This window comes from Nicotiana attenuata, unplaced genomic scaffold (genome assembly GCF_001879085.1).
Source record: "Nicotiana attenuata strain UT unplaced genomic scaffold, NIATTr2, whole genome shotgun sequence".
NCBI classification, from domain to species: domain Eukaryota; kingdom Viridiplantae; phylum Streptophyta; class Magnoliopsida; order Solanales; family Solanaceae; genus Nicotiana; species Nicotiana attenuata.
The window spans coordinates 117,643-134,106 of record NW_017672863.1 but is presented as its reverse complement, the minus strand read 5'-3'; the positions used below and the strand labels follow the sequence as shown (position 1 = coordinate 134,106).

General features: G+C 39.7%; 1 non-coding gene across 1 annotated transcript; it reads right to left on the bottom strand.

Moving 5' to 3' along the window:
* Positions 1-10,044: 10,044 nt before the first annotated feature.
* TRNAN-GUU lies at positions 10,045-10,118 on the bottom strand. Its single transcript has one exon. It is a non-coding gene; the product is annotated as a tRNA-Asn (tRNA).
* Between the last annotated feature and the right edge of the window lie 6,346 nt (positions 10,119-16,464).

The following is a 16,464-nucleotide window of genomic DNA, read 5'->3' as shown; positions in this document are numbered from 1 at the left end:
GATTGTTGATTCTTGTTCATCAGGCGACCCGAGGTAGTCCTGCAGGCGTCCGTAGGCCTTGGCGTCTCCTTCCATCCACTATTCCTGTTTCTTTCATGTATTTCCAGAGACAATGTTGTATTTATTTTTGTCAGACCTTTATTTGTAGTATTCTTAGACCGTCTGTGATACTGTGACACCAGTTCTGGGTAGTCGAGGTTCAAACAGTTGTATTAGATATTCGTGTTCAGAAATACTTATGGCTTCTTTCTTCCGCTTATGTTAAATTCCGCTGTTTAGATATTATTATTATTATTATTAAAATTGCTAATGAATATAAAATGAGTAAAAAGGGTAAATTGTGAAATTAATTAGCTTGCCTAGCTCGTACTAGTAGGCGCCATCACGACTCCCGAGGGTGGGAATCCGGGTCGTGACAAGTTGGTATCAGAGCTCTAGGTTAGATGGGTCTCACAGTTTACAGACAAGCTTAGTAGAGTCTGAGGGATCGGTACGGAGACGTTTGTATTTATCCCTAGAGGCTACAGAGTTAGGAAAAACTTCACATTTGTTCTTTCTTGTCGTGCGGTTTGGTTTCTCAATACTGATTGAAACCTCTACTCCTGTCCTTTCGCAAATGGCGAGGTCAAGTACCGCTTCTTCAGTCGAGCAGCATCACAAACCGGTGATAGATCAGCTACGTCTTCGGAGGCTTTGTGGAGGTTGGATAAGTTTCACCAAGATCTTCACTACTACTTTCAGCGGTGCATCTTCTGAGGATCCCCAAGATTATCTAGACAGTTGTCATGAGGTTCTCAGGAGCATGGGGATCGTGGAGACCAATGGGGTCGATGTTGCTACTTTTCGCTTGTCTGGATCTGCCAAGACTTGGTTGAGAGATTACTGTTTGGCTAGACCAGTTAGGTCATCAACTTTGATTTGAGAACAGTTCACGCAGCTATTTCTGGAGAAGTTTCTCCCCATCACTCAGAGAGAGGTCTATCGGAGGCAGTTTCAGTGTCTCCAGCAGGGTTTTATGACTGTACCCAGTATGAGACCATGTTCATCGATTTGGCTCATCATGCTCCTATCATACTTCCCACTGTGAGAGAGAGTGAGGAGGTTCATTGAGGGACTCGTCCAGCCCGCTCAGTTAGCTAGAGGTGGAGGTAGAGGTATTAGAGGTGGAGGTAGAGATGCTAAAGGTGGAGGAAAAGGTATTAGAGGTGGAGGTGCAGGTACTGTTCTGGCTTGTGGTAGAGCAGCTTCGGTTTTATTTTGCGCCGTGTCTGGTCATGCCTAGTAATTCTTTGAGTGCCCCTGTTTATGTGTCTACTCCGGTGGGTGATTCTATTGTGGTGGATCGCGCCCATTGTTCATGTATAGTGGTGATTGGAGGTCTTGAGACTTGAGTAGATTTGCTTCTTCTGGACATGGTCGATTTTGATGTCATATTAGGGATGGACTGGTTATCATTTTACCACGCTATCTTGGAGGTTTACCTCGTTTAGAGTGGAGAAGGACTCCTGGTCATTCTACCCGTAGTGTTGTCTCTTATGTGAAGGCTCGGCGTATGGTCGAGAATGGGTGTTTGGCCTATTTGGCATATGTTCGTGATTCTAGTGCTGAGGTTCCTTCTACTGATTCTGTGCCCGTTGTTCGTGAGTTTCCTGAGGTATTCCCTTCATACCTACCGGGTATGCCACTCGATAGGGATATTAATTTTTGCATTAATTTGGCTCCGAGCACTCAGCCCATTTCTATTCCGCTATATCGTATGGCCCCGCCTGAATTGAAAAAGTTAAAGGAGCAGTTGCAAGACTTGCTTGAGAAGGGTTTCATTAGACCTAGTGTTTCACCTTGGGGTGCACCGGTGTTGTTTGTTAAGAAGAAGGATGGGTCGATGAGAATGTGTATTGATTACCGACAGCTGAACAAGGTTACAATCAAGAATAAATATCCATTGCCGAGGATTGATGATCTGTTTGATCAGCTCCAGGGTGCCAAGTTATTTTCGAAGATTGACTTGAGATCTGGCTACCATCAGTTGAGGATTAGGGCATCCGATGTCTCTAAGACAGCTTTCTGCACTCGGTACGGGCGTTATGAGTTCTTGGTAATGTCATTCGGGTTGACAAATGCCCCAGCAGCTTTTATGGATTTGATGAACCGAGTGTTCAGGCGTTGTCTGGATTCGTTCGTGATAGTTTTCATTGATGATATTTTGATATATTCCCGTTGTCGGGAGGAGCACGAGCGGCATCTTAGAGTGGTTCTTCAGACCTTAAGGGATAGTCAGTTATATGCTAAGTTTTTGAAGTGTGAGTTCTGGTTGAGTTCAGTTGCAGTTCTAGGTCATGTTGTATCAGCAGAGGGTATTCAGGTTGATCCGAAGAAGATTGAGGCAGTCAAAAATTGGCCTAGACCAGCATCAGCTACAGAGATTCGGAGTTTCTTGGGATTGGCGGGCTACTATCGTCAGTTTGTGGAGGGGTTTTCATCTATCGCAGCCCCGATGACCATGTTGACCCAGAAGGGTGCCTAGTTCAGATGGTCGGACGAGTGTAAGGCGAGCTTTCAGAAGCTCAAGACAGCTTTGACTACGACACCGGTGTTGGTTTTGCCCACACGTTCATGGCCTTATACAGTTTATTGTGATGCATCTCATATTGGGCTTGGTTTAGTGTTGATGCAGGATGGCAAGGTCATTGCTTATGCTTCGCGATAGTTGAAGATTCATGAGAAGAACTATCCGGTTCATGATTTGGAGTTAGTAACCATTGTTCACGCGTTGAAGATTTGGAGGCATTATCTGTATGGCGTGGCATGTGAGGTGTTCACGGATCACAAGAGTCTTCAGTATTTGTTCAAGCAAAAGGAGTTGAATTTGAGGCAGAGGAGGTGGTTGGAGTTGTTGAAACACTATGATATCACCATCTTATATCATCCGGGAAAGGCCAATGTGGTGGCCGATGCTTTGAGTAGGAAGTCAACCAGTATGGGCAGTCTCGCCTATATTCCGGTCGGTGATAGACCGCTTGCTTTGGATGTTCAGGCTTTGACCAATCAGTTCGTGAGGTTGGACGTTTCTGAGCCCAGCCGTGTATTAGCTTGCACAGTCGCTCGTTCTTCATTATTGGAGCATATCCGAGATCGGCAGTATGATGATCCCCATTTGTGTGTCCTTAGACACACGGTGCAGCACGGAGGTGCCAAGAAGGTTACCTTAGGTGATGATGGAGTTTTGAGATTGTAGGGTCGAGTTTGTGTGCCTAATGTAGATGGACTTCGAGAGTTGATTTTGGAGGAGGCCCATAGCTCCCGGTACTCTATTCATCTGAGCGCCGCGAAGATGTATCAGGATTTTCGGCAGCATTATTGGTGGCGGAGAATGAAGAAGGACATCATTGCATATGTGGCTCGGTGATTGAATTGTCAGCAGGTTAAGTATGAGCATCAGAGGCCTGGTGGTTTGTTCTAGAAGATTGAGATTCCTGAGTGGAAGTGGGAGCGGATCACTATGGACTTCGTTGTTGGACTCCCACGGACTCAGAGGAAGTTCGATGCAGTGTGGGTATTGTTGATAGATTGACCAAGTGGGCGCATTTCATTCCTGTGGCAATTTCCTATTCTTCCGAGAGGTTAGCTGAGATCTATATCCGGGAGATTGTTCGCCTTCATGGTGTGCCCGTGTCTATTATTTCTGACCGAGGTACGCAGTTTACCTCACATTTCTGGAGAGAAGTTCAGCGAGAGTTGGGCACACGGGTTGAGTTGAGCGCAGCATTTCATCCTCAGACGGACGGGCAGTACGAGCGGACTATTCAGATTTTGGAGGATATGCTCCGAGCCTGTGTCATTGACTTTGGAGGCTCGTGGGATCAGTTTTTGCCTTTAGCAGAGTTTGCCTACAACAACAGCTACCAATCGAGTATTCAGATGGCTCCTTATGAGGCTTTATATGGTAGGCGGTGTCGGTCTCCGGTTGGGTGGTTTGAGCCGGGGGAGGCTCGGTTGTTGAGTACGGATCTGGTTCAGGATGCCTTGGACAAGGTCAGGATCATTCGGGATAGGCTTCGTACGGCTCAGTCCAGGCAAAAGAGTTATGCCGACCGAAAAGTTCGAGATTTAGCTTTCATGGTCGGTGTGTGGGTATTGCTTTGAGTGTTGCCTATGAAGGGCGTGATGAGATTTGGGAAGAAAGGCAAGCTTAGCACTAGGTTCATTAGCCTGTTTGAGATTCTTGATCGAGTGGGAGAGGTGGCTTATAGACTTGCATTGCCGCCTAGCTTATCAGTCATGCATCCAGTGTTTCATGTGTCCATGCTTCAGAAATATCACGGCGATCTATCTCACGTGTTAGATTTCAAAACTGTCTAGTTGGACAAGGACTTGTCTTACGAGGAGGAGCCGGTAGCTATTCTAGACCGGCAGGTTCGTCAGTTGAGGTCGAAGAGTTTTCCTTCTATTCGTGTTCAGTGGAGAGGTCAGCCTGCTGAGGCATCAACCTGGAGTCCGAGTCCGATATGCGGAGCAGTTATCCCATCTTTTCCCCGACTCAGGTGCTTCCTTTTTATGTCCATTCGAGGACGAACGGTTGTTTTAGAGGTGGAGGATGTGATGACCCAAAAGATCATCACTTGTTTTTAAAACGAATTCTACGTTTTGAGGCCTTAAAAACCTCATTTATCTTCACCTCATTTTGCGTGTGCAGTCCGGGCGCGTAGCCGGAAAGCTACTATGTGAAAAAATCTGTGAAAAGATTGAAATTTTGGCTTAGAATGCATTTAAGTTGACTTCGGTCAACATTTTGGGTAAACGGACCCGGACCCGTGATTTGACGGTCTCGGAGGGTTCGCGGAAAAATATGGGACTTGGGCATATGCCCGGAATCGAATTCCGAGGTCCCAAGCCCCAGAAATGAATTTTTAAAGAAAATTATTTTGTGAAATTGTTTAAAGGATTTGGAAATGAATTTTGATCAGAACATGTTGGTATCGGGCCCGTATTTTGGTTCCGACGCCCGGTACAGGTCTTATATGTAGTTTAAGATAATTCTGTGAAGTTTGGTAATAAACGGAATCCGTTTGACATGATTCGGACCTTAAATGCAAAATTTGATGTTTTAAGAAGTTTTTAAATATTTCATTGATTTTGAGGTCTGATTCATTGTTTAAGGGGTTAATTTGGCGATTTGATTGCACGGATAAGTTCATATGATATTTTTGAGTTAGTACGTATATTTGGTTTGGAGCCCCGAGGGCTCGGGTGTGTTTCGGAGGTGTTTCGGAAGGTTTTAAACTCTTAAAAAGTTGCAGGTTTTCAGTTGCTGGTATTCTGGTATTTTCTCCTTCGCGTTCGCGGTAGGACCCTTGCGAACGCGATGAGTTAATTGTGCTGAAGGAAAATTCCTTCTAAGCGAACGCGAGACCCAGGTCACGAACGCGAAGCTTTGGGGGGTCTACCCTTCGCGAACGCGGGCCTAGTATCGCGAACGCGAAGGCTTGTGGCCTGGTCAGGGGGAAGGGAAAATTATAGCTACGCGAACGCGACCACTTGGACGCGAACGCGAACGCGAAGGCTCGAGGAGTTACTTCTTCGCGAACGCAAAGACCTATCAGGCCTAACTCATCGCGAACGCGATGACCAATTCCGCCCAATTATTTTAAGTTTTAAAAATAGTAGCCATTACGGGATTTTTACCAAAACTCATAACTTCTTCATCTAAACTCCAAATTGGGCGATTTTTGAAAGGGGATTTCACCACCAATTCATAGGTATGTAATCTTAGACTCATTTTCTTCAATTTCCATTAACACTCATTAGACTTCTAGGCTTAAATCATGTTCTTAAGAGTAGAAAATTAGGGATTTGGGTAGAGTTAGGACTTTTGATTGATTGTGATTTAGACCTCGTTTTGGGGTCGATTTTTGGAACTAATTATATATTCGGGCTCGTGGGTGAATGGGTGATCGGGTTTTGGTCCGAACCTCGTGTTTTGACCAAGCGGGCCCGAGGTCAATTCTTGGGTTTTTGGAAAGAATGATTGGAAAGTTATAATTAAGCATTGGAATTAGATTGTTTGGTGTTTATTGATGTTATTAAGTCGATTATGTCTAGATACGATTGATTTGGAGCCAAATTCGAAAGGGAAAGCGGTGTTTGAGGCTTGAGTTGGCCGTGGAAGTTCGAGGTAAGTGTTTGGTCTAACCTTAGCTTGAGGGATTAGGAGTTGTGTCCTATTTGCTATTTGTTTCTTGTTGAGTACGACGTATGGGCATGGTGACGAGTATCTATACGTTGGTGTCGAGCATGACCGTGAGTCTTCTATTGTGATTTCCATGATTTCGTTGTATTATTCATGCTTTGGTGAAGGTTTCTATTGTTATGTAAAGTTTGTGGAAAGAATTGTGACCTATGAACATTGAGGAGTGTTGGCTCAAGTTGTATATCGAATTGTGAAAGTATAAGTGATAATTGAACCTCTAGAGCATTGGCTCGAGTTGTGAAATGAATTGTGAAGTAAAAGTGAAAAAGAGGAGAGATCATTATGTTGCCCCCTTGTCGGGCTATTGCTGAGTTGTGGTTCCCTTGCATTGTGTTCTTAATTGATATTACGGATGCTTAGGTTGATGATTCTTTGTGTTGGGTAAGGATTATGGTTATTCTCGGGGAACAAGTTTGGTTATAGCTGAGGTAGTTAGATGTTGGAACAAGTTTGGTTATAGTTGTTTCTCCCTCGCCGGGACGTATTTACTTAAGCTGTCGAATCCCTTGCCGGGATAGTGTAGACCCTACTGATCCCTTGTCGGGACTCTCGTTATGATTGTGAATATTATATGTGGATCGGGTTGCACGCCGCAACAATATTATATGTGGATCAGGTTGCATGCCGCAACAATATTATATGTGGATCGGATTGCACGCCGCAATAATATTATATGTGGACCGGGTTGCACGCAGCAACAATGATATATGTGGATCGGGTTGCACGTCGCAACAATGATAAATGATATGGATTGGGTTGCACACCGCAACAGTGTTATTATATATCTTGGGGTCGGGTTGCGCGCCGCAACAATTATTGATACAAGCGTGTTTAGTTTGGATATTAGATTCTTTTGTTTTGCTGTGAATTCTAAGCTGCCCTTAGATTGTTACTCTGGATTTACTGTTAATACTGGTATACCCCCGCATCATGTTTCTTCCCCCCCCCCCCCACCTTTACTTGCTTATTCCTGCTTTACTTTCTGTTGTATATTATATAACTGCACAGGTTTATTTGGTAGTCTGGTCCTAGCCTCGTCACTACTTCGCCGAGGTTAGGCTAGGCACTTACCAACACATGGGGTCGGTTGTGCTGATACTACACTCTGCACTCTTTTATGCAGACCCCAGTGTTGTAGACTTCTGACCGTAGTGAGATTGCTGATTCTTGTTCATCAGGAGACCCGAGGTAGTCTTGCAGACGTCCGTAGGCCTTGGCGTCTCCTTCCATCTACTATTCATGTTTCTTTCATGCATTTCCAGAGACAGTGTTGTATTTATTTCTTTCAGACCTTTACTTGTAGTGTTCTTAGACCGTCTTTGAAACTGTGACACCAGTTCTGGGTAGTCGAGATTCAAACAGTTGTATTGGATTCATGTTCTGATAACTTATTGCTTTTTCTTCCGCTTATGTTAAATTCCGCTGGTTAAATGTTATTACTTCGCAATTTTTAATGATTATAAAATGGGTAAAAAGGTAAATTGTGCAAATAATTGGCTTGCCTAGCTCGTATTAGTAGGCGCCATCACGACTCCCGAGGGTGGAAAATCCGGGTCGTGACATTATTGTACCTTCTAATAGATACTCATGCACTTGTGACACCAGGTTTTGGGGGTTCCTAGTGGATGTTACTATTGTAGTCCACATTATTATTATCATTTCACTTTGTGATTTATTTATATTCGGAAATTTGTAAAGAATAGCACAGGTTTCTATGAGTTCCAGATTTTATCCTATTAATTAGTGGGATTCAAGATTTCAAAAATAATAAAATAAATAATTAAGTTGGTAGTTCACCGACAATTAAGTTGGTAGTTCGCCGTTGGCTTGCTTAACGGCGACGTTGGGCGCCATGACGGCCTATAGTGGATTTTGGATCGTAACGTTATGTTAATCGATATTTATTATAGAATCAATTTAATATAATTTAGTGTGTGTAACAGTAAATTAAAATATCTTTGAATATAACATTTTATTAACTTTAAATGGCTATCATTATAACTATCAAAATCACTTAAATTTTAGATAATTTTGAATTTGATCATTCCAGAATTATACTGGAAGAGCTTGTTGAATTCTGGGGAATACGTCTAATTTTATTCATTACGATGTGAGTGAAATATCCTTAATAACACTGTCCTTGACACGCCTCAAACTAATTCTTATTCTCCATAAATCAATATTTTTACAACAATAAGAAATCATGACTCGTTACGAGTCTGCTCTCAAGTTCTGGCCACAAAGTCATTTTTGTAAAATCTTTTGAAAGGAGAACAAAACTTAAACAGTGACATTTAAAGATTCTATTTATGCAATAACCCCAAATTCATATGCTTAGCTCTCACTGGGCCAAAATAAGAATGAATGCACCGGCCCGTATGGACAGTTATTTGTGGTATTGAGAAAATAAAAAGAAAATGCATATTAAATAAGGAATCTTACATAAATATTCCAACTTACTAATCTTTAGTCGTTAATCACAGACTTAAACTAGACAAGCACATATAAAAATTGAAAACCCAAATAAATAAGGTTCTTTCTCTCCAAGAATGACACGCAAAGATCTCCTTCCATATTTTTAAGCGTGATTACAACATTAGATACAAGAGGGGAAAGAAAATTTCATGGATGAGATAGCAAATAAGGTGATGAAATACAAAAAAAAAATCTATCAAAGATTCCAAAAATCTAAGCAAAAAAGGTCATTTTTCAATGGGTATGGTAGAAATTCATTGAAAACATATAGATGAGTCGATATACAAATTTTGAGAAAGATTGGAGGTGATTTGGACTGATTTGGCATCAAAATTCGTAGTTAAATCGAGTTTAAAAAAAAAATTCTGCGACACATGTATCACCCGTATCACACACACAGGTATACAGGATCTACATGTGATACACATTTGATAAAATATGATACATATGTGATACACATTTGATTCATGGTGTGATACACATCAAATTATTTTTATAATTCCTTTTTTACTTCGAATTTTCAATTCAAACCACCGCAAAACTCCACCAAATCAACCCAAAACTGAGATTTAAGCTCCTTAAGATGTATCCAATCTATTCTAATAACACCCACTCAAAAAACGTAAAGATTTGATCTTTTTTTGCTACAAATAGCTAATTGGCTAATATTAGTAACATTTAGCTAATATTAGTAATATTCAATAAATTAGTCAATTTTTATAATAAACTACTTCTAAAGGGACATAGCTGGTACTTTCCCTATTAATATACGCTAGAAGGAGAGCTTGAACCTTCAACCTTGTCGGTTTAGGATTTAGCTTTCAAGTTTTGGCCGCGAAGTCATTTTTGCAAAATCTTTTGGAATAGGAATAAAAATTAAACAGTGACGTTAAAAAAAGATGAGAAAAGTATATTTTTAACTGCTCTTTATATATATTGACTAGCAGATGTAATAAATTTTGGCCGACCGATCAATATTATATTTTGTCGTTAATTGATTCTATTTGTGCAAATCGCCCCGAATTCATACACTATCCTCTCTCTGGGCTAAAATCAGAATGAATGCACCCAGTGCAGCAAAAACTTATGGAAGTATGATACTTTTTAGAGTGGTCTTTAACTTTTGACCCCCGCTTGCCTCAGGCAGAGTTTCAAGGTCAAAAGTTAACAGTGTTGCATATGGGGCAAGCGAGGGTGTAAGACTTATTATACTTGACTAAAATTGTAAGACCATCCACTTTAAGAGGTATTTCTGTACTTCACCCGACCCGGATGGGCAGCTATATTTTTGGTGTTGAGGAAAAAGTTATATCACAATCATACGCTAGAAGGAGGGCTTGAACCTCCGACCTTGTGGTTAACAGCCACACGCTCTAACCAACTGAGCTATTCCAGCTTGTTGATCGACCGTTTCCAGGTTTTATTTTTGTAAAACTTTTAGTCTGCTCTCTTTGAAAGCATTCACGCCTATTTACTAAGTGTTTGAAGTTCTTTTTGCCTCTATATTATGAAAGGTTCTTCATTATTCAATGGAAATATTAATTATTATAGATCTCGTCAGAAATTGATATACTATTGACAAATCCACCACAAGTTTTAGTCGATTTGTCAAAATTGTAAAATAAGACTCTTAACATATATCATGGTTCATGACGTAAGAGTTTTGATCAACATATCTCATAAATATTAGCTGTAAAAGTCGATGATGCAACGAAAAGAACCTAACTTCCTCTGTGCTTATTGTATGCTTTCAATTGGTAACTTAAGACAATGCTAAGTGATGGTGAGTGCTCTCAATTGATACACTCTTCCTTAATTGTTCAGGTCGAAGCATAATTTACTTCGGAAACAGCCTCTCTACTCCTTCGGGTAGGGGTAAGGTCTGCGTACACCCTACCCTCCCCAAACCTCACTAGTGGGATTTTACTGGGTTGTTGTTGTTGTTGTATTCTTAATGCCTTTAATAAGATTTCTGTTGTAAAATGAAAATCTTTTAGAAAGATGACTTTTTGTACCAATAAAGTTCAAACGTCCACTTCATCGGTGGGGGACCCAGAATTTTGTACAAGCGAGTTCAATCAAAGAACACGATAGTCGATTTTACGAGTGCAGCAGTAAACACAATTTGTATACTGCTCTTTTTTGTTCATCAGATCACTTCAACATGAAGTCATTTATTTTTGTTAAAAAAAAGGTAGGGAGAAATTTAAGAAAATTTCGTCCTTTATTTTTTTTTAAATTTATCTATATAAATTAATAAATTTTATCTCAGAAAATTTTGCAATTTTAACCAAAAAGTAGTTAACCTACTTAAAAATCATACTATAACTCTAAGATATTAAATATACAAAGTTGTTACAAACCAAAGACACGGAAAAAAATTACAAACTAAACTAATTTTACGAATTATTAAAGAAAATGATATATACACCAAACTAAAATTTTGAGTATAACACAAAGTAATAATTTCAATATAAACTAAACTAAACTAAATTAAAAGATTATAAGTAATTTCGACAAAGCACTAGAACAAAAATTCACTTTGTAAAAAGGTTTAAATTTTTTGAAGTAAAATGGAGGAGTTTAATAAGAATAGCTTTTATTGGATTTAAATATATAAAATATAGGGAAATTTTTATAAAGCACTATCTTTTAGTGGTAATTAGTTATCTATAGATACCACTTGCTATAATATGGATTGTAGATACGTTTTCTATTGTTATAAGATGTATTAGATGTATTTAAGCTACTGTATTCATGAATACAGTAGCAAAAATAGGTGTGAATCAGGGAAGTCCAGCTAATCAGTTGTTGTATTCGAGTGTATTCGACTGTATTCATAGCGTGAAACATGAGATTACAGTTGGACAGATTATTGTATTCGACTGTATTCACGGTGTGAAACAGGGGATTACACTGTTTTTAAACGGAAAGTGAATCAATTAGCATATAGACTCCTAATATAACTCAACAAACTCATTTATAACACATAAATTTTGTATTACCAGTTGTAAAAAAGACTCTGAACCGAAAAATACCCCAAAAATATAGCAATCTTCTGAGAAATTATATGATACATCTGAATACATAAATTATATTAATTAAAAAAAACATATGAATACATTCATGGCATATAGCGAGACAGTGAATACAATAAAATACATATAATACAGCGGGATACATTGAAATGCAATGAAAAAAAAGACAGTGAATACAATGAAATACATGGAATACAGCGAGATACATTGAATTACAATGAAAAAAAGACAATGAATACAATGAAATACATGAAAATACAGCGTGATACATTGAAAATACATTGAAATATATTATCATAAAATCAAGTTGCTCAGCCCCAAACTCCGTCGTCTTTGTTCAAGAACAAACCCTAATTTCCGGCGAGTCCGCCGTCGAGCAAAAACCTTGAATCTCAATTTGTTCTGTTGCAGTTTATGTTATGTGGTAGGTGATGTGGGTGAGAGGAATTTTGAGATTGCGCATCGTGTTTTTAGGGAATGGGGAAGAGAATGGCATGTATCAAAGTAGAGAGAGAAAGAAAATAGTGTAACTGAATAGCGTATTTAGTGGCTTAGGGGTTGGAGGTAACCAAAATTAGATATTTTGCTATAAACATTAAAAGTTATCTATAGAATATAATTTTTTTAAACGATATTTATTTAAAACAAATAAGGTGTTAACCTTTGCTATAAGAGGTAAAAATTCCTAAAAAATAATAATAAAGAGAAGTAAGAAAACAAAGAGTTACTGACAAAATAGGAAACATCAAGCCCAAACAATAGGCAAAATAATATATACGTTTAGGAAAGAACTGACAAGGTTAGTTCGCAGCTTTTGAAAAGGTTCGAACTTGTGACCCTCGCCATAATTAGTTGAACTCATTTGTCACTGCTCTACAATTTATGTTAGTGTCAAGCAGGTTCAGATACTTAGTGGGGTGCCCTACTTAGTTTATAACCTTGTAATCTTTAGTGTTACTATTGTTAATTATCTCGATATTGGAGAGATTACAAAAAACCAAGCGTTTTCATCAGAAGAGCTTCGAGAGTGCGGCAAGGTTTGTGCTTTTTTTAACTCACCATTACCATGCTTTACTTAATTGCTGATATGTTGGTAAGTACTTAAATTGTTTGTTCCCCATGTTTATGTGTTTATGTTTCCTCAAATTATCATGATCTTATGTTTTTCGCATAGGATTAAGTCCATGAACCTTAAAATAGTGACGGTGTCCGACGTTTGTGGAGGCTTTGGTTTATTATGTTACATTGTTGTATCATTCGAAGTAACGTACTAAGTAGTCCTTTTTATATTATACATTGTTGTTCGATTTTCTTAAAAGATCAAACTCAGTTAATTAATAAACTTCCTGTTTCAATTTGGATGATTAAATTTAACTTGGCACAAAGTTTAAGGAGGAAAAGCTTTGTAGGGTCATGACATTTGTGTGGCTATAAATGCTTCTCATTAAGAGTAAAGCAGGTAAAATGAAAAGTTTAAAGTTAAATTGTTTCTAAATATAAAAATGTGTCATTCTTTTTGGAACGGACAAATAAGGAAAGTATACCATTTAAACTTAAACAAAGGGAGTAACATATTTGAAAAATTTACCAAAAAATCAACCCTGGACCACTTGGTCAAAATCAAAATCAAGATCAAATTCCGATTATCCATTCATCTTCGAGTCTAAATATGTGATTTGTTTCAATATCCGGCCTCAAATCGAGGTTTACATCTCTAAAATACAAATTCCTAAGTTTCTATACAAGAATACTAATATACTCTATGAAATCAAGATCTGGTGATGAAAATCAATAAAAAGTAATGGAAATTAATCAAAAATAAGTTAAAGTAACTAACCTTTGAAGTTGGGTTGGAAATCTCTTCAAAAATCGTCTCCCACAAAGTCTAGGTCTTAAAACATAAATAAAGTGAGCTAATCCCAAAATCCTCTATTTTTACCCTACTGCAGATGTCGCAATTGCAAACTCTTGTTCGCAATCGCATGTCACGACCCATTTTCACAATAGGTCATGAGGGCGCCTGACACCCTTGTCAGGCAAGCCATTGCGGAAATATTACTAAAATACTTATATTGCTTTTAATTAGAAATAAGCGGAGTAAACACTCAACTTGGAATTTAAAACCAGAAGAGATAAATACTACGATAAAATAGTTACACAACCTTAAAATAATCGTCTACCAAAGTGTGTGCCAGAACCTGGTGTCACAAGCTACGGGCAACTAGTAGAATATACAACCCAAAAGAATATCACACTACCCTACTGTCTGGATCAGAATAGAAAGAAAATAACAATACAAAAGAAAGATTTCTTCGGCTGCGGGTCGACATGAAAGGAAACCAGCTCACCGTAGAAGTCCCAAGCCGGCTCACGAATGCGCACCAGAGAAATAACTGGATCCACCTGCCTCAGACCCTGTACATTTAAGTACAGAAGCGTAGCATGAGTACATAAACAATATGTACCCAGTGAGTATCCCGCCTAATCTCGAAAAAGTAGAGACGAGAGGTCGACTTGATACTCACTAGGGTCAGATAATATTATAAGTTTAAGTTTAACAATGAAAAACCTTTAACAGGTAACAGTTTACAACAAGGCATATAAGTCATCTTCTCGCTAAGATTCCGATTAATCAATTACTACAATTACAATTATCAATTCATTTCGAGCCATGAAAAGCAGTTCCAATTTTTAACACTCTCAGGCAAAGCTATATAAGCATGCGCAAATATGCCGAGGCGACGGCCCGATCCAACAGAAATAAACTGTGCACTTGCCGAGGGTCGACGACGCGCCTATAGATGCATCTATTCATACCGAGGCGATCGGCCCGATCCACAAATAAGTAGAAATATCAAGTATACACACAAGGCACATCAATAGTCATAAATGCCAAGCAAGACTTCAACAATTATACAAGTACGTTCTTAATCCCTTTTTAAATCTCTAGCATATCCTAGGTGCTCATAGTAACAAGATAATATAGAGAGTCATATGAAATAAGCATGATGTGGGTCCTAAACTACCTGTACCATTAACATAGTAGTAGCTACGCACGGGCTCTCGTCACCTAGCGCGTGCATAGCCCCCGCATTTAGCAACAATTACTCAATTATTAATCCTATGGGGACAGTTCCCTCTTACAAGGTTAGAAAGGAGACTCACCTCGCTCCGAAGCGCGCTCCCAATATCAAGAACAAGCCCAAGCTCTTAATTCGAAGACGAACGATCACAAACTAGTTAAAATAGGTAAAAACTAGTCAATAAAGGCTTAAAAGGCCGAATTTCTAACTATTTAAGTAATTTCCCAACCTTTTCCACAAGTTTTCTAAATTCCGACCCCGGGCCCACGTACCCGGATTCCGATAATTTTCGAAGGAAGTTGTTCTCTACAACCTAAGGATCAATAATATATAAATTCTAGCCCATTTCATAACAAATTACATGATTAAATCTTAGTTTTATTAATACCCTAGGTCTAGCTCTAACCCTTTGATTTTACCTAATTTTTAGTGTTTAATCTACCTAATATACATGTATTTAAACTAAGGATGAATGGGGATTACTTACCTTACAATGCTATGTTGAAACCCTCTCTTTGGAAGCACCAAAATCGCCCTAGTGTGGAGTGTAAAATGAAAGAATGTTGTTTGAGTTCGAATTAAATGAAGGCCACTGCCCAGCTATTTCCGCTTCTGCGGTTAGGGGACCCAATCTGCGGTCCCGCATCTGCGAAGATGGGGTCCCATCTGCGGAACAGGGCAAGAGGGGATTGGACCGCTTCTGCGGTATGAGGCCCGCTTATGCGGAACCGCTTCTGCGGTTACTGGGCCGCTTCCGCGGCTTGGGCCCAAAGTGACTGGACCGCATCTGCGGTCTGGGGATCGCATAAGCGGAACCGCTTCTGCGGTCCCTGGGCCGCTTCTGCGATTTTTCCCTTGGCCTGCCCTTTTCGCTCTGCGATGGCCTGACCGCATCTGCGGTCCCGCTTCTGCAGCGCAAGAACCGCAGATGCGGTTATGACAGAAGCAGCAACCTTCAGCTACTCTTCAATTTTTCTACTTCACTCGAACCTCGCTCGTTTGACGCTCGGGGCTCCCGAGCCTCGCCCGAACATACCGACAAGTCTGAAATCACGAGGCGGACCTACTCGAACCCTCGGATCACTCAAAACAACGCTTAATCTTGGAATTATCCCCTAAAACCAAATGAATCAAACTATTAAATCTTCAAGTTCTTAATTCTCCTCTAACGGGTCAAAACACCCTTATACTACTCGGATTGACTCCAAATTTTACGGGCAAGTCTTAAAGGACATTACGGACCTGTACCAAGCTTCGGAACCAAAATCCGAGCCCGATACCCTGGGAATCAATGATTACTTAGTTTCTTTAATTCCTTAAAGCTTCCATTAAATAATTTTAGACAAAAATTCATTACTCGGGCTAGGGACCTCGGAATTCGATTCCGGACACACGCCCAGGCCCCATATTTTCCCACGGACCCTCAGAAATTGTCAAATCACGAATCCGGGCCCGTTTTTCCAAAATATTGACCGAAGTCAAACTTGGTTTTTTAAGAAATCTTAAAGAAGCAAATGAACATATCTTTACTCAAAACCCTTCCAATTCCCGAACCAATCGCCCCCCGCAAGTTGTAAATTAGTTAAAGCAAGTACGGGAGGCTTTATTTAGGGGAACGGGG